This window comes from Phyllobates terribilis, unplaced genomic scaffold (assembly GCF_046119375.1).
Source record: "Phyllobates terribilis strain yellow unplaced genomic scaffold, ASM4611937v1 Scaffold_236__1_contigs__length_3049075, whole genome shotgun sequence".
NCBI classification, from domain to species: Eukaryota; Metazoa; Chordata; class Amphibia; order Anura; family Dendrobatidae; genus Phyllobates; species Phyllobates terribilis.
In genome coordinates this window covers 991,275-1,008,859 of record NW_027362996.1, presented here as the reverse complement: position 1 = coordinate 1,008,859, position 17,585 = coordinate 991,275, and the positions used below count along the sequence as shown (strand labels likewise).

At 44.9% G+C, this 17,585-nt stretch overlaps 13 non-coding genes across 13 annotated transcripts; all 13 read right to left on the bottom strand.

Annotated features, from left to right (window-relative positions):
• Window positions 1-601: 601 nt before the first annotated feature.
• LOC141216354 (U2 spliceosomal RNA) lies at window positions 602-792 on the bottom strand. Its single transcript, XR_012285390.1, has one exon. It is a non-coding gene; the product is annotated as a U2 spliceosomal RNA (small nuclear RNA).
• A 1,118-nt stretch (window positions 793-1,910) lies between these two features.
• On the bottom strand, window positions 1,911-2,101 carry LOC141217294 (U2 spliceosomal RNA). The gene has a single exon (XR_012286161.1). It is a non-coding gene; the product is annotated as a U2 spliceosomal RNA (small nuclear RNA).
• A 1,120-nt stretch (window positions 2,102-3,221) lies between these two features.
• Window positions 3,222-3,412, bottom strand: LOC141217293 (U2 spliceosomal RNA). The gene has a single exon (XR_012286160.1). It is a non-coding gene; the product is annotated as a U2 spliceosomal RNA (small nuclear RNA).
• A 1,121-nt stretch (window positions 3,413-4,533) lies between these two features.
• LOC141216306 (U2 spliceosomal RNA) lies at window positions 4,534-4,724 on the bottom strand. The gene has a single exon (XR_012285344.1). It is a non-coding gene; the product is annotated as a U2 spliceosomal RNA (small nuclear RNA).
• Window positions 4,725-5,847: 1,123 nt separating this feature from the next.
• Window positions 5,848-6,038, bottom strand: LOC141216328 (U2 spliceosomal RNA). The gene has a single exon (XR_012285365.1). It is a non-coding gene; the product is annotated as a U2 spliceosomal RNA (small nuclear RNA).
• Window positions 6,039-7,159: 1,121 nt separating this feature from the next.
• Window positions 7,160-7,350, bottom strand: LOC141217292 (U2 spliceosomal RNA). The gene has a single exon (XR_012286159.1). It is a non-coding gene; the product is annotated as a U2 spliceosomal RNA (small nuclear RNA).
• A 1,121-nt stretch (window positions 7,351-8,471) lies between these two features.
• LOC141216305 (U2 spliceosomal RNA) lies at window positions 8,472-8,662 on the bottom strand. Its single transcript, XR_012285343.1, has one exon. It is a non-coding gene; the product is annotated as a U2 spliceosomal RNA (small nuclear RNA).
• A 1,123-nt stretch (window positions 8,663-9,785) lies between these two features.
• LOC141216327 (U2 spliceosomal RNA) lies at window positions 9,786-9,976 on the bottom strand. The gene has a single exon (XR_012285364.1). It is a non-coding gene; the product is annotated as a U2 spliceosomal RNA (small nuclear RNA).
• Window positions 9,977-11,097: 1,121 nt separating this feature from the next.
• On the bottom strand, window positions 11,098-11,288 carry LOC141217291 (U2 spliceosomal RNA). Its single transcript, XR_012286158.1, has one exon. It is a non-coding gene; the product is annotated as a U2 spliceosomal RNA (small nuclear RNA).
• A 1,120-nt stretch (window positions 11,289-12,408) lies between these two features.
• LOC141216304 (U2 spliceosomal RNA) lies at window positions 12,409-12,599 on the bottom strand. Its single transcript, XR_012285342.1, has one exon. It is a non-coding gene; the product is annotated as a U2 spliceosomal RNA (small nuclear RNA).
• A 1,120-nt stretch (window positions 12,600-13,719) lies between these two features.
• LOC141216995 (U2 spliceosomal RNA) lies at window positions 13,720-13,910 on the bottom strand. The gene has a single exon (XR_012285873.1). It is a non-coding gene; the product is annotated as a U2 spliceosomal RNA (small nuclear RNA).
• A 1,122-nt stretch (window positions 13,911-15,032) lies between these two features.
• LOC141215902 (U2 spliceosomal RNA) lies at window positions 15,033-15,223 on the bottom strand. The gene has a single exon (XR_012284953.1). It is a non-coding gene; the product is annotated as a U2 spliceosomal RNA (small nuclear RNA).
• A 1,118-nt stretch (window positions 15,224-16,341) lies between these two features.
• LOC141217290 (U2 spliceosomal RNA) lies at window positions 16,342-16,532 on the bottom strand. The gene has a single exon (XR_012286157.1). It is a non-coding gene; the product is annotated as a U2 spliceosomal RNA (small nuclear RNA).
• Window positions 16,533-17,585: the final 1,053 nt, after the last annotated feature.

Sequence of the window (17,585 nt, the reverse complement as noted above, 5' to 3'; positions counted from 1 at the left end):
AAAAGAATGCCACAGACTAATCAACCAAACTTTTTGGGTTGGTTTCTCTTTTATAGTCTGCAGGCATTAAATGAAAGAAGTCAGTGTTCCAGCAGAGGGAGACAACGTTTCAGAAAAGGCATTGTAGCAAACCAAAAAAGAAATTTTAAGCGCAGCAGAGTAACCAGCTCTCATACCTGTTAGCTCAGGTGAGATTAAAAGGCTGCTGTTGATAACAAGGGCATTTGCTAAATAGATGGTGTGTGTGCAACAATATACTGAAAGGTCAATTATATTGTGCAGCTTATCTCACCACCTGTAGTTATTTAGGTGAAAGCTCCAAAATGCTTGCCTAATATGTCTGTTTATCCAAAAGGAAGTATAGAGGGAGAGCTAGATAGATAGCATTGCATTACATTACATTACATGGCAATGCAATGCACAGTTGCTGAAGTTGAACCAAAATGAGCTTGTCATCTGGCTTCTGCAACTTTTAACATGAAAAATCCAATGAGGAGAAGAAAAGCAAAGCCAAAGAGTCCATCCCAAAATCCGACAAACAAGCAAAATGAACAAAAAGCATTGAATTCAATTCTTTCTGATTTTAGAAACTGCATTAAAGAAGGTGTGCACCGGTCCTGGAGATACTGCAATACCAGGTCAATGCGTGGAGTGGACAGAGCAAGCTCTTTTTCCATCTCCCTGTTCTAAAAATCCATTTAATATATGGTCCCCAGATAGGGGACGTATCAGATATTAAACTGATAAGAACAGATACTACACTTGATCTTAGCCAAAAGGCCGAGAAGCGATAACCAGAATTGGTTTCCGACTACGGTGCCACCCAAGGATTCTGAAAAGTCCATTTGTGGAGATGGCCACCTGGACTCCCGTTAAGAAGACATGCTGTCAACCTCTAGATCCCTCACATGCCTGCACTTTTCGGCTTGCTGCTGCTGCAATCCACGCGTTTTAGATCTGCATAACTCCACCTCTTTTAGCACAGTACCCTCAACCCCCGGCTGTTCCCACCCGCCTCAACACCGTTGGAAGGGAGGAGAACCAATTAAGGCGGGGGGGGTGGAACGAGCAGCTGTCTACCCTTAGCAGGAGGGTTGCTGATTAATTACCTCTCATGCTGCTGCTGCTGCTGGCTGTCCAGCAGCAGACTGAAGGTGGCTGCTGCTGTGCGCAGGTATATAAAGGCTCAGAGCCTATTATGACACGCGCAGCCAGCGTTCCATTGCCACATTCCGTCTACTGCAGGCGGGATACCTGGATGGCTGAATGTCACTGAGAAGCTCACAGAGACCGCCATAAGCAACAGTTTAAAAGAATGCCACAGACTAATCAACCAAACTTTTTGGGTTGGTTTCTCTTTTATAGTCTGCAGGCATTAAATGAAAGAAGTCAGTGTTCCAGCAGAGGGAGACAACGTTTCAGAAAAGGCATTGTAGCAAACCAAAAAAGAAATTTTAAGCGCAGCAGAGTAACCAGCTCACATACCTGTTAGCTCAGGTGAGTTTAAAAGGCTGCTGTTGATAACAAGGGCATTTGCTTAATAGATGGTGTGTGTGCAACAATATACTGAAAGGTCAATTATATTGTGCAGCTTATCTCACCACCTGTAGTTATTTAGGTGAAAGCTCCAAAATGCTTGCCTAATATGTCTGTTTATCCAAAAGGAAGTATAGAGGGAGAGCTAGATAGATAGCATTGCATTACATTACATTACATGGCAATGCAATGCACAGTTGCTGAAGTTGAACCAAAATGAGCTTGTCATCTGGCTTCTGCAACTTTTAACATGAAAAATCCAATGAGGAGAAGAAAAGCAAAGCCAAAGAGTCCATCCCAAAATCCGACAAACAAGCAAAATGAACAAAAAGCATTGAATTCAATTCTTTCTGATTTTAGAAACTGCATTAAAGAAGGGGTGCACCGGTCCTGGAGATACTGCAATACCAGGTCAATGCGTGGAGTGGACAGAGCAAGCTCTTTTTCCATCTCCCTGTTCTAAAAATCCATTTAATATATGGTCCCCAGATAGGGGACGTATCAGATATTAAACTGATAAGAACAGATACTACACTTGATCTTAGCCAAAAGGCCGAGAAGCGATAACCAGAATTGGTTTCCGACTACGGTGCAACCCAAGGATTCTGAAAAGTCCATTTGTGGAGATGGCCACCTGGACTCCCGTTAAGAAGACATGCTGTCAACCTCTAGATCCCTCACATGCCTGCACTTTTCGGCTTGCTGCTGCTGCAATCCACGCGTTTTAGATCTGCATAACTCCACCTCTTTTAGCACAGTATCCTCAACCCCCGGCTGTTCCCACCCGCCTCAACACCGTTGGAAGGGAGGAGAACCAATTAAGGCGGGGGGGGGGTGGAACGAGCAGCTGTCTACCCTTAGCAGGAGGGTTGCTGATTAATTACCTCTCCTGCTGCTGCTGCTGCTGGCTGTCCAGCAGCAGACTGAAGGTGGCTGCTGCTGTGCGCAGGTATATAAAGGCTCAGAGCCTATTATGACACGCGCAGCCAGCGTTCCATTGCCACATTCCGTCTACTGCAGGCGGGATACCTGGATGGCTGAATGTCACTGAGAAGCTCACAGAGACCGCCATAAGCAACAGTTTAAAAGAATGCCACAGACTAATCAACCAAACTTTTTGGGTTGGTTTCTCTTTTATAGTCTGCAGGCATTAAATGAAAGAAGTCAGTGTTCCAGCAGAGGGAGACAACGTTTCAGAAAAGGCATTGTAGCAAACCAAAAAAGAAATTTTAAGCGCAGCAGAGTAACCAGCTCACATACCTGTTAGCTCAGGTGAGTTTAAAAGGCTGCTGTTGATAACAAGGGCATTTGCTAAATAGATGGTGTGTGTGCAACAATATACTGAAAGGTCAATTATATTGTGCAGCTTATCTCACCACCTGTAGTTATTTAGGTGAAAGCTCCAAAATGCTTGCCTAATATGTCTGTTTATCCAAAAGGAAGTATAGAGGGAGAGCTAGATAGATAGCATTGCATCACATTACATTACATGGCAATGCAATGCACAGTTGCTGAAGTTGAACCAAAATGAGCTTGTCATCTGGCTTCTGCAACTTTTAACATGAAAAATCCAATGAGGAGAAGAAAAGCAAAGCCAAAGAGTCCATCCCAAAATCCGACAAACAAGCAAAATGAACAAAAAGCATTGAATTCAATTCTTTCTGATTTTAGAAACTGCATTAAAGAAGGGGTGCACCGGTCCTGGAGATACTGCAATACCAGGTCAATGCGTGGAGTGGACAGAGCAAGCTCTTTTTCCATCTCCCTGTTCTAAAAATCCATTTAATATATGGTCCCCAGATAGGGGACGTATCAGATATTAAACTGATAAGAACAGATACTACACTTGATCTTAGCCAAAAGGCCGAGAAGCGATAACCAGAATTGGTTTCCGACTACGGTGCCACCCAAGGATTCTGAAAAGTCCATTTGTGGAGATGGCCACCTGGACTCCCGTTAAGAAGACATGCTGTCAACCTCTAGATCCCTCACATGCCTGCACTTTTCGGCTTGCTGCTGCTGCAATCCACGCGTTTTAGATCTGCATAACTCCACCTCTTTTAGCACAGTACCCTCAACCCCCGGCTGTTCCCACCCGCCTCAACACCGTTGGAAGGGAGGAGAACCAATTAAGGCGGGGGGGGGGGTGGAACGAGCAGCTGTATACCCTTAGCAGGAGGGTTGCTGATTAATTACCTCTCCTGCTGCTGCTGCTGCTGGCTGTCCAGCAGCAGACTGAAGGTGGCTGCTGCTGTGCGCAGGTATATAAAGGCTCAGAGCCTATTATGACACGCGCAGCCAGCGTTCCATTGCCACATTCCGTCTACTGCAGGCGGGATACCTGGATGGCTGAATGTCACTGAGAAGCTCACAGAGACCGCCATAAGCAACAGTTTAAAAGAATGCCACAGACTAATCAACCAAACTTTTTGGGTTGGTTTCTCTTTTATAGTCTGCAGGCATTAAATGAAAGAAGTCAGTGTTCCAGCAGAGGGAGACAACGTTTCAGAAAAGGCATTGTAGCAAACCAAAAAAGAAATTTTAAGCGCAGCAGAGTAACCAGCTCACATACCTGTTAGCTCAGGTGAGTTTAAAAGGCTGCTGTTGATAACAAGGGCATTTGCTAAATAGATGGTGTGTGTGCAACAATATACTGAAAGGTCAATTATATTGTGCAGCTTATCTCACCACCTGTAGTTATTTAGGTGAAAGCTCCAAAATGCTTGCCTAATATGTCTGTTTATCCAAAAGGAAGTATAGAGGGAGAGCTAGATAGATAGCATTGCATTACATTACATTACATGGCAATGCAATGCACAGTTGCTGAAGTTGAACCAAAATGAGCTTGTCATCTGGCTTCTGCAACTTTTAACATGAAAAATCCAATGAGGAGAAGAAAAGCAAAGCCAAAGAGTCCATCCCAAAATCCGACAAACAAGCAAAATGAACAAAAAGCATTGAATTCAATTCTTTCTGATTTTAGAAACTGCATTAAAGAAGGGATGCACCGCTCCTGGAGATACTGCAATACCAGGTCAATGCGTGGAGTGGACAGAGCAAGCTCTTTTTCCATCTCCCTGTTCTAAAAATCCATTTAATATATGGTCCCCAGATAGGGGACGTATCAGATATTAAACTGATAAGAACAGATACTACACTTGATCTTAGCCAAAAGGCCGAGAAGCGATAACCAGAATTGGTTTCCGACTACGGTGCCACCCAAGGATTCTGAAAAGTCCATTTGTGGAGATGGCCACCTGGACTCCCGTTAAGAAGACATGCTGTCAACCTCTAGATCCCTCACATGCCTGCACTTTTCGGCTTGCTGCTGCTGCAATCCACGCGTTTTAGATCTGCATAACTCCACCTCTTTTAGCACAGTACCCTCAACCCCCGGCTGTTCCCACCCGCCTCAACACCGTTGGAAGGGAGGAGAACCAATTAAGGCGGGGGGGGGGGGGTGGAACGAGCAGCTGTCTACCCTTAGCAGGAGGGTTGCTGATTAATTACCTCTCCTGCTGCTGCTGCTGCTGGCTGTCCAGCAGCAGACTGAAGGTGGCTGCTGCTGTGCGCAGGTATATAAAGGCTCAGAGCCTATTATGACACGCGCAGCCAGCGTTCCATTGCCACATTCCGTCTACTGCAGGCGGGATACCTGGATGGCTGAATGTCACTGAGAAGCTCACAGAGACCGCCATAAGCAACAGTTTAAAAGAATGCCACAGACTAATCAACCAAACTTTTTGGGTTGGTTTCTCTTTTATAGTCTGCAGGCATTAAATGAAAGAAGTCAGTGTTCCAGCAGAGGGAGACAACGTTTCAGAAAAGGCATTGTAGCAAACCAAAAAAGAAATTTTAAGCGCAGCAGAGTAACCAGCTCACATACCTGTTAGCTCAGGTGAGTTTAAAAGGCTGCTGTTGATAACAAGGGCATTTGCTAAATAGATGGTGTGTGTGCAACAATATACTGAAAGGTCAATTATATTGTGCAGCTTATCTCACCACCTGTAGTTATTTAGGTGAAAGCTCCAAAATGCTTGCCTAATATGTCTGTTTATCCAAAAGGAAGTATAGAGGGAGAGCTAGATAGATAGCATTGCATTACATTACATTACATGGCAATGCAATGCACAGTTGCTGAAGTTGAACCAAAATGAGCTTGTCATCTGGCTTCTGCAACTTTTAACATGAAAAATCCAATGAGGAGAAGAAAAGCAAAGCCAAAGAGTCCATCCCAAAATCCGACAAACAAGCAAAATGAACAAAAAGCATTGAATTCAATTCTTTCTGATTTTAGAAACTGCATTAAAGGAGGGGTGCACCGGTCCTGGAGATACTGCAATACCAGGTCAATGCGTGGAGTGGACAGAGCAAGCTCTTTTTCCATCTCCCTGTTCTAAAAATCCATTTAATATATGGTCCCCAGATAGGGGACGTATCAGATATTAAACTGATAAGAACAGATACTACACTTGATCTTAGCCAAAAGGCCGAGAAGCGATAACCAGAATTGGTTTCCGACTACGGTGCCACCCAAGGATTCTGAAAAGTCCATTTGTGGAGATGGCCACCTGGACTCCCGTTAAGAAGACATGCTGTCAACCTCTAGATCCCTCACATGCCTGCACTTTTCGGCTTGCTGCTGCTGCAATCCACGCGTTTTAGATCTGCATAACTCCACCTCTTTTAGCACAGTACCCTCAACCCCCGGCTGTTCCCACCCGCATCAACACCGTTGGAAGGGAGGAGAACCAATTAAGGCGGGGGGGGGGGTGGAACGAGCAGCTGTCTACCCTTAGCAGGAGGGTTGCTGATTAATTACCTCTCCTGCTGCTGATGCTGCTGGCTGTCCAGCAGCAGACTGAAGGTGGCTGCTGCTGTGCGCAGGTATATAAAGGCTCAGAGCCTATTATGACACGCGCAGCCAGCGTTCCATTGCCACATTCCGTCTACTGCAGGCGGGATACCTGGATGGCTGAATGTCACTGAGAAGCTCACAGAGACCGCCATAAGCAACAGTTTAAAAGAATGCCACAGACTAATCAACCAAACTTTTTGGGTTGGTTTCTCTTTTATAGTCTGCAGGCATTAAATGAAAGAAGTCAGTGTTCCAGCAGAGGGAGACAACGTTTCAGAAAAGGCATTGTAGCAAACCAAAAAAGAAATTTTAAGCGCAGCAGAGTAACCAGCTCACATACCTGTTAGCTCAGGTGAGTTTAAAAGGCTGCTGTTGATAACAAGGGCATTTGCTAAATAGATGGTGTGTGTGCAACAATATACTGAAAGGTCAATTATATTGTGCAGCTTATCTCACCACCTGTAGTTATTTAGGTGAAAGCTCCAAAATGCTTGCCTAATATGTCTGTTTATCCAAAAGGAAGTATAGAGGGAGAGCTAGATAGATAGCATTGCATTACATTACATTACATGGCAATGCAATGCACAGTTGCTGAAGTTGAACCAAAATGAGCTTGTCATCTGGCTTCTGCAACTTTTAACATGAAAAATCCAATGAGGAGAAGAAAAGCAAAGCCAAAGAGTCCATCCCAAAATCCGACAAAAAAGCAAAATGAACAAAAAGCATTGAATTCAATTCTTTCTGATTTTAGAAACTGCATTAAAGAAGGGGTGCACCGGTCCTGGAGATACTGCAATACCAGGTCAATGCGTGGAGTGGACAGAGCAAGCTCTTTTTCCATCTCCCTGTTCTAAAAATCCATTTAATATATGGTCCCCAGATAGGGGACGTATCAGATATTAAACTGATAAGAACAGATACTACACTTGATCTTAGCCAAAAGGCCGAGAAGCGATAACCAGAATTGGTTTCCGACTACGGTGCCACCCAAGGATTCTGAAAAGTCCATTTGTGGAGATGGCCACCTGGACTCCCGTTAAGAAGACATGCTGTCAACCTCTAGATCCCTCACATGCCTGCACTTTTCGGCTTGCTGCTGCTGCAATCCACGCGTTTTAGATCTGCATAACTCCACCTCTTTTAGCACAGTACCCTCAACCCCCGGCTGTTCCCACCCGCCTCAACACCGTTGGAAGGGAGGAGAACCAATTAAGGCGGGGGGGGGGGTGGAACGAGCAGCTGTATACCCTTAGCAGGAGGGTTGCTGATTAATTACCTCTCCTGCTGCTGCTGCTGCTGGCTGTCCAGCAGCAGACTGAAGGTGGCTGCTGCTGTGCGCAGGTATATAAAGGCTCAGAGCCTATTATGACACGCGCAGCCAGCGTTCCATTGCCACATTCCGTCTACTGCAGGCGGGATACCTGGATGGCTGAATGTCACTGAGAAGCTCACAGAGACCGCCATAAGCAACAGTTTAAAAGAATGCCACAGACTAATCAACCAAACTTTTTGGGTTGGTTTCTCTTTTATAGTCTGCAGGCATTAAATGAAAGAAGTCAGTGTTCCAGCAGAGGGAGACAACGTTTCAGAAAAGGCATTGTAGCAAACCAAAAAAGAAATTTTAAGCGCAGCAGAGTAACCAGCTCACATACCTGTTAGCTCAGGTGAGTTTAAAAGGCTGCTGTTGATAACAAGGGCATTTGCTAAATAGATGGTGTGTGTGCAACAATATACTGAAAGGTCAATTATATTGTGCAGCTTATCTCACCACCTGTAGTTATTTAGGTGAAAGCTCCAAAATGCTTGCCTAATATGTCTGTTTATCCAAAAGGAAGTATAGAGGGAGAGCTAGATAGATAGCATTGCATTACATTACATTACATGGCAATGCAATGCACAGTTGCTGAAGTTGAACCAAAATGAGCTTGTCATCTGGCTTCTGCAACTTTTAACATGAAAAATCCAATGAGGAGAAGAAAAGCAAAGCCAAAGAGTCCATCCCAAAATCCGACAAACAAGCAAAATGAACAAAAAGCATTGAATTCAATTCTTTCTGATTTTAGAAACTGCATTAAAGAAGGGATGCACCGCTCCTGGAGATACTGCAATACCAGGTCAATGCGTGGAGTGGACAGAGCAAGCTCTTTTTCCATCTCCCTGTTCTAAAAATCCATTTAATATATGGTCCCCAGATAGGGGACGTATCAGATATTAAACTGATAAGAACAGATACTACACTTGATCTTAGCCAAAAGGCCGAGAAGCGATAACCAGAATTGGTTTCCGACTACGGTGCCACCCAAGGATTCTGAAAAGTCCATTTGTGGAGATGGCCACCTGGACTCCCGTTAAGAAGACATGCTGTCAACCTCTAGATCCCTCACATGCCTGCACTTTTCGGCTTGCTGCTGCTGCAATCCACGCGTTTTAGATCTGCATAACTCCACCTCTTTTAGCACAGTACCCTCAACCCCCGGCTGTTCCCACCCGCCTCAACACCGTTGGAAGGGAGGAGAACCAATTAAGGCGGGGGGGGGGGGGTGGAACGAGCAGCTGTCTACCCTTAGCAGGAGGGTTGCTGATTAATTACCTCTCCTGCTGCTGCTGCTGCTGGCTGTCCAGCAGCAGACTGAAGGTGGCTGCTGCTGTGCGCAGGTATATAAAGGCTCAGAGCCTATTATGACACGCGCAGCCAGCGTTCCATTGCCACATTCCGTCTACTGCAGGCGGGATACCTGGATGGCTGAATGTCACTGAGAAGCTCACAGAGACCGCCATAAGCAACAGTTTAAAAGAATGCCACAGACTAATCAACCAAACTTTTTGGGTTGGTTTCTCTTTTATAGTCTGCAGGCATTAAATGAAAGAAGTCAGTGTTCCAGCAGAGGGAGACAACGTTTCAGAAAAGGCATTGTAGCAAACCAAAAAAGAAATTTTAAGCGCAGCAGAGTAACCAGCTCACATACCTGTTAGCTCAGGTGAGTTTAAAAGGCTGCTGTTGATAACAAGGGCATTTGCTAAATAGATGGTGTGTGTGCAACAATATACTGAAAGGTCAATTATATTGTGCAGCTTATCTCACCACCTGTAGTTATTTAGGTGAAAGCTCCAAAATGCTTGCCTAATATGTCTGTTTATCCAAAAGGAAGTATAGAGGGAGAGCTAGATAGATAGCATTGCATTACATTACATTACATGGCAATGCAATGCACAGTTGCTGAAGTTGAACCAAAATGAGCTTGTCATCTGGCTTCTGCAACTTTTAACATGAAAAATCCAATGAGGAGAAGAAAAGCAAAGCCAAAGAGTCCATCCCAAAATCCGACAAACAAGCAAAATGAACAAAAAGCATTGAATTCAATTCTTTCTGATTTTAGAAACTGCATTAAAGGAGGGGTGCACCGGTCCTGGAGATACTGCAATACCAGGTCAATGCGTGGAGTGGACAGAGCAAGCTCTTTTTCCATCTCCCTGTTCTAAAAATCCATTTAATATATGGTCCCCAGATAGGGGACGTATCAGATATTAAACTGATAAGAACAGATACTACACTTGATCTTAGCCAAAAGGCCGAGAAGCGATAACCAGAATTGGTTTCCGACTACGGTGCCACCCAAGGATTCTGAAAAGTCCATTTGTGGAGATGGCCACCTGGACTCCCGTTAAGAAGACATGCTGTCAACCTCTAGATCCCTCACATGCCTGCACTTTTCGGCTTGCTGCTGCTGCAATCCACGCGTTTTAGATCTGCATAACTCCACCTCTTTTAGCACAGTACCCTCAACCCCCGGCTGTTCCCACCCGCATCAACACCGTTGGAAGGGAGGAGAACCAATTAAGGCGGGGGGGGGGGTGGAACGAGCAGCTGTCTACCCTTAGCAGGAGGGTTGCTGATTAATTACCTCTCCTGCTGCTGATGCTGCTGGCTGTCCAGCAGCAGACTGAAGGTGGCTGCTGCTGTGCGCAGGTATATAAAGGCTCAGAGCCTATTATGACACGCGCAGCCAGCGTTCCATTGCCACATTCCGTCTACTGCAGGCGGGATACCTGGATGGCTGAATGTCACTGAGAAGCTCACAGAGACCGCCATAAGCAACAGTTTAAAAGAATGCCACAGACTAATCAACCAAACTTTTTGGGTTGGTTTCTCTTTTATAGTCTGCAGGCATTAAATGAAAGAAGTCAGTGTTCCAGCAGAGGGAGACAACGTTTCAGAAAAGGCATTGTAGCAAACCAAAAAAGAAATTTTAAGCGCAGCAGAGTAACCAGCTCACATACCTGTTAGCTCAGGTGAGTTTAAAAGGCTGCTGTTGATAACAAGGGCATTTGCTAAATAGATGGTGTGTGTGCAACAATATACTGAAAGGTCAATTATATTGTGCAGCTTATCTCACCACCTGTAGTTATTTAGGTGAAAGCTCCAAAATGCTTGCCTAATATGTCTGTTTATCCAAAAGGAAGTATAGAGGGAGAGCTAGATAGATAGCATTGCATTACATTACATTACATGGCAATGCAATGCACAGTTGCTGAAGTTGAACCAAAATGAGCTTGTCATCTGGCTTCTGCAACTTTTAACATGAAAAATCCAATGAGGAGAAGAAAAGCAAAGCCAAAGAGTCCATCCCAAAATCCGACAAAAAAGCAAAATGAACAAAAAGCATTGAATTCAATTCTTTCTGATTTTAGAAACTGCATTAAAGAAGGGGTGCACCGGTCCTGGAGATACTGCAATACCAGGTCAATGCGTGGAGTGGACAGAGCAAGCTCTTTTTCCATCTCCCTGTTCTAAAAATCCATTTAATATATGGTCCCCAGATAGGGGACGTATCAGATATTAAACTGATAAGAACAGATACTACACTTGATCTTAGCCAAAAGGCCGAGAAGCGATAACCAGAATTGGTTTCCGACTACGGTGCCACCCAAGGATTCTGAAAAGTCCATTTGTGGAGATGGCCACCTGGACTCCCGTTAAGAAGACATGCTGTCAACCTCTAGATCCCTCACATGCCTGCACTTTCGGCTTGCTGCTGCTGCAATCCACGCGTTTTAGATCTGCATAAGTCCACCTCTTTTAGCACAGTACCCTCAACCCCCGGCTGTTCCCACCCGCCTCAACACCGTTGGAAGGGAGGAGAACCAATTAAGGCGGGGGGGGGGGTGGAACGAGCAGCTGTCTACCCTTAGCAGGAGGGTTGCTGATTAATTACCTCTCCTGCTGCTGCTGCTGCTGGCTGTCCAGCAGCAGACTGAAGGTGGCTGCTGCTGTGCGCAGGTATATAAAGGCTCAGAGCCTATTATGACACGCGCAGCCAGCGTTCCATTGCCACATTCCGTCTACTGCAGGCGGGATACCTGGATGGCTGAATGTCACTGAGAAGCTCACAGAGACCGCCATAAGCAACAGTTTAAAAGAATGCCACAGACTAATCAACCAAACTTTTTGGGTTGGTTTCTCTTTTATAGTCTGCAGGCATTAAATGAAAGAAGTCAGTGTTCCAGCAGAGGGAGACAACGTTTCAGAAAAGGCATTGTAGCAAACCAAAAAAGAAATTTTAAGCGCAGCAGAGTAACCAGCTCACATACCTGTTAGCTCAGGTGAGTTTAAAAGGCTGCTGTTGATAACAAGGGCATTTGCTAAATAGATGGTGTGTGTGCAACAATATACTGAAAGGTCAATTATATTGTGCAGCTTATCTCACCACCTGTAGTTATTTAGGTGAAAGCTCCAAAATGCTTGCCTAATATGTCTGTTTATCCAAAAGGAAGTATAGAGGGAGAGCTAGATAGATAGCATTGCATTACATTACATTACATGGCAATGCAATGCACAGTTGCTGAAGTTGAACCAAAATGAGCTTGTCATCTGGCTTCTGCAACTTTTAACATGAAAAATCCAATGAGGAGAAGAAAAGCAAAGCCAAAGAGTCCATCCCAAAATCCGACAAACAAGCAAAATGAACAAAAAGCATTGAATTCAATTCTTTCTGATTTTAGAAACTGCATTAAAGAAGGGATGCACCGCTCCTGGAGATACTGCAATACCAGGTCAATGCGTGGAGTGGACAGAGCAAGCTCTTTTTCCATCTCCCTGTTCTAAAAATCCATTTAATATATGGTCCCCAGATAGGGGACGTATCAGATATTAAACTGATAAGAACAGATACTACACTTGATCTTAGCCAAAAGGCCGAGAAGCGATAACCAGAATTGGTTTCCGACTACGGTGCCACCCAAGGATTCTGAAAAGTCCATTTGTGGAGATGGCCACCTGGACTCCCGTTAAGAAGACATGCTGTCAACCTCTAGATCCCTCACATGCCTGCACTTTTCGGCTTGCTGCTGCTGCAATCCACGCGTTTTAGATCTGCATAACTCCACCTCTTTTAGCACAGTACCCTCAACCCCCGGCTGTTCCCACCCGCCTCAACACCGTTGGAAGGGAGGAGAACCAATTAAGGCGGGGGGGGGGTGGAACGAGCAGCTGTCTACCCTTAGCAGGAGGGCTGCTGATTAATTACCTCTCCTGCTGCTGCTGCTGCTGGCTGTCCAGCAGCAGACTGAAGGTGGCTGCTGCTGTGCGCAGGTATATAAAGGCTCAGAGCCTATTATGACACGCGCAGCCAGCGTTCCATTGCCACATTCCGTCTACTGCAGGCGGGATACCTGGATGGCTGAATGTCACTGAGAAGCTCACAGAGACCGCCATAATCAACAGTTTAAAAGAATGCCACAGACTAATCAACCAAACTTTTTGGGTTGGTTTCTCTTTTATAGTCTGCAGGCATTAAATGAAAGAAGTCAGTGTTCCAGCAGAGGGAGACAACGTTTCAGAAAAGGCATTGTAGCAAACCAAAAAAGAAATTTTAAGCGCAGCAGAGTAACCAGCTCACATACCTGTTAGCTCAGGTGAGTTTAAAAGGCTGCTGTTGATAACAAGGGCATTTGCTAAATAGATGGTGTGTGTGCAACAATATACTGAAAGGTCAATTATATTGTGCAGCTTATCTCACCACCTGTAGTTATTTAGGTGAAAGCTCCAAAATGCTTGCCTAATATGTCTGTTTATCCAAAAGGAAGTATAGAGGGAGAGCTAGATAGATAGCATTGCATTACATTACATTACATGGCAATGCAATGCACAGTTGCTGAAGTTGAACCAAAATGAGCTGGTCATCTGGCTTCTGCAACTTTTAACATGAAAAATCCAATGAGGAGAAGAAAAGCAAAGCCAAAGAGTCCATCCCAAAATCCGACAAACAAGCAAAATGAACAAAAAGCATTGAATTCAATTCTTTCTGATTTTAGAAACTGCATTAAAGGAGGGGTGCACCGGTCCTGGAGATACTGCAATACCAGGTCGATGCGTGGAGTGGACAGAGCAAGCTCTTTTTCCATCTCCCTGTTCTAAAAATCCATTTAATATATGGTCCCCAGATAGGGGACGTATCAGATATTAAACTGATAAGAACAGATACTACACTTGATCTTAGCCAAAAGGCCGAGAAGCGATAACCAGAATTGGTTTCCGACTACGGTGCCACCCAAGGATTCTGAAAAGTCCATTTGTGGAGATGGCCACCTGGACCCCCGTTAAGAAGACATGCTGTCAACCTCTAGATCCCTCACATGCCTGCACTTTTCGGCTTGCTGCTGCTGCAATCCACGCGTTTTAGATCTGCATAACTCCACCTCTTTTAGCACAGTACCCTCAACCCCCGGCTGTTCCCACCCGCATCAACACCGTTGGAAGGGAGGAGAACCAATTAAGGCGGGGGGGGGGGGTGGAACGAGCAGCTGTCTACCCTTAGCAGGAGGGTTGCTGATTAATTACCTCTCCTGCTGCTGCTGCTGCTGGCTGTCCAGCAGCAGACTGAAGGTGGCTGCTGCTGTGCGCAGGTATATAAAGGCTCAGAGCCTATTATGACATGCGCAGCCAGCGTTCCATTGCCACATTCCGTCTACTGCAGGCGGGATACCTGGATGGCTGAATGTCACTGAGAAGCTCACAGAGACCGCCATAAGCAACAGTTTAAAAGAATGCCACAGACTAATCAACCAAACTTTTTGGGTTGGTTTCTCTTTTATAGTCTGCAGGCATTAAATGAAAGAAGTCAGTGTTCCAGCAGAGGGAGACAACGTTTCAGAAAAGGCATTGTAGCAAACCAAAAAAGAAATTTTAAGCGCAGCAGAGTAACCAGCTCACATACCTGTTAGCTCAGGTGAGTTTAAAAGGCTGCTGTTGATAACAAGGGCATTTGCTAAATAGATGGTGTGTGTGCAACAATATACTGAAAGGTCAATTATATTGTGCAGCTTATCTCACCACCTGTAGTTATTTAGGTGAAAGCTCCAAAATGCTTGCCTAATATGTCTGTTTATCCAAAAGGAAGTATAGAGGGAGAGCTAGATAGATAGCATTGCATTACATTACATTACATGGCAATGCAATGCACAGTTGCTGAAGTTGAACCAAAATGAGCTTGTCATCTGGCTTCTGCAACTTTTAACATGAAAAATCCAATGAGGAGAAGAAAAGCAAAGCCAAAGAGTCCATCCCAAAATCCGACAAAAAAGCAAAATGAACAAAAAGCATTGAATTCAATTCTTTCTGATTTTAGAAACTGCATTAAAGAAGGGGTGCACCGGTCCTGGAGATACTGCAATACCAGGTCGATGCGTGGAGTGGACAGAGCAAGCTCTTTTTCCATCTCCCTGTTCTAAAAATCCATTTAATATATGGTCCCCAGATAGGGGACGTATCAGATATTAAACTGATAAGAACAGATACTACACTTGATCTTAGCCAAAAGGCCGAGAAGCGATAACCAGAATTGGTTTCCGACTACGGTGCCACCCAAGGATTCTGAAAAGTCCATTTGTGGAGATGGCCACCTGGACTCCCGTTAAGAAGACATGCTGTCAACCTCTAGATCCCTCACATGCCTGCACTTTCGGCTTGCTGCTGCTGCAATCCACGCGTTTTAGATCTGCATAACTCCACCTCTTTTAGCACAGTACCCTCAACCCCCGGCTGTTCCCACCCGCCTCAACACCGTTGGAAGGGAGGAGAACCAATTAAGGCGGGGGGGGGTGGAACGAGCAGCTGTCTACCCTTAGCAGGAGGGTTGCTGATTAATTACCTCTCCTGCTGCTGCTGCTGCTGGCTGTCCAGCAGCAGACTGAAGGTGGCTGCTGCTGTGCGCAGGTATATAAAGGCTCAGAGCCTATTATGACACGCGCAGCCAGCGTTCCATTGCCACATTCCGTCTACTGCAGGCGGGATACCTGGATGGCTGAATGTCACTGAGAAGCTCACAGAGACCGCCATAAGCAACAGTTTAAAAGAATGCCACAGACTAATCAACCAAACTTTTTGGGTTGGTTTCTCTTTTATAGTCTGCAGGCATTAAATGAAAGAAGTCAGTGTTCCAGCAGAGGGAGACAACGTTTCAGAAAAGGCATTGTAGCAAACCAAAAAAGAAATTTTAAGCGCAGCAGAGTAACCAGCTCACATACCTGTTAGCTCAGGTGAGTTTAAAAGGCTGCTGTTGATAACAAGGGCATTTGCTAAATAGATGGTGTGTGTGCAACAATATACTGAAAGGTCAATTATATTGTGCAGCTTATCTCACCACCTGTAGTTATTTAGGTGAAAGCTCCAAAATGCTTGCCTAATATGTCTGTTTATCCAAAAGGAAGTATAGAGGGAGAGCTAGATAGATAGCATTGCATTACATTACATTACATGGCAATGCAATGCACAGTTGCTGAAGTTGAACCAAAATGAGCTTGTCATCTGGCTTCTGCAACTTTTAACATGAAAAATCCAATGAGGAGAAGAAAAGCAAAGCCAAAGAGTCCATCCCAAAATCCGACAAACAAGCAAAATGAACAAAAAGCATTGAATTCAATTCTTTCTGATTTTAGAAACTGCATTAAAGAAGGGGTGCACCGGTCCTGGAGATACTGCAATACCAGGTCAATGCGTGGAGTGGACAGAGCAAGCTCTTTTTCCATCTCCCTGTTCTAAAAATCCATTTAATATATGGTCCCCAGATAGGGGACGTATCAGATATTAAACTGATAAGAACAGATACTACACTTGATCTTAGCCAAAAGGCCGAGAAGCGATAACCAGAATTGGTTTCCGATTACGGTGCCACCCAAGGATTCTGAAAAGTCCATTTGTGGAGATGGCCACCTGGACTCCCGTTAAGAAGACATGCTGTCAACCTCTAGATCCCTCACATGCCTGCACTTTTCGGCTTGCTGCTGCTGCAATCCACGCGTTTTAGATCTACATAACTCCACCTCTTTTAGCACAGTACCCTCAACCCCCGGCTGTTCCCACCCGCCTCAACACCGTTGGAAGGGAGGAGAACCAATTAAGGCGGGGGGGGGGTGGAACGAGCAGCTGTCTACCCTTAGCAGGAGGGTTGCTGATTAATTACCTCTCCTGCTGCTGCTGCTGCTGGCTGTCCAGCAGCAGACTGAAGGTGGCTGCTGCTGTGCGCAGGTATATAAAGGCTCAGAGCCTATTATGACACGCGCAGCCAGCGTTCCATTGCCACATTCCGTCTACTGCAGGCGGGATACCTGGATGGCTGAATGTCACTGAGAAGCTCACAGAGACCGCCATAAGCAACAGTTTAAAAGAATGCCACAGACTAATCAACCAAACTTTTTGGGTTGGTTTCTCTTTTATAGTCTGCAGGCATTAAATGAAAGAAGTCAGTGTTCCAGCAGAGGGAGACAACGTTTCAGAAAAGGCATTGTAGCAAACCAAAAAAGAAATTTTAAGCGCAGCAGAGTAACCAGCTCACATACCTGTTAGCTCAGGTGAGTTTAAAAGGCTGCTGTTGATAACAAGGGCATTTGCTAAATAGATGGTGTGTGTGCAACAATATACTGAAAGGTCAATTATATTGTGCAGCTTATCTCACCACCTGTAGTTATTTAGGTGAAAGCTCCAAAATGCTTGCCTAATATGTCTGTTTATCCAAAAGGAAGTATAGAGGGAGAGCTAGATAGATAGCATTGCATTACATTACATTACATGGCAATGCAATGCACAGTTGCTGAAGTTGAACCAAAATGAGCTTGTCATCTGGCTTCTGCAACTTTTAACATGAAAAATCCAATGAGGAGAAGAAAAGCAAAGCCAAAGAGTCCATCCCAAAATCCG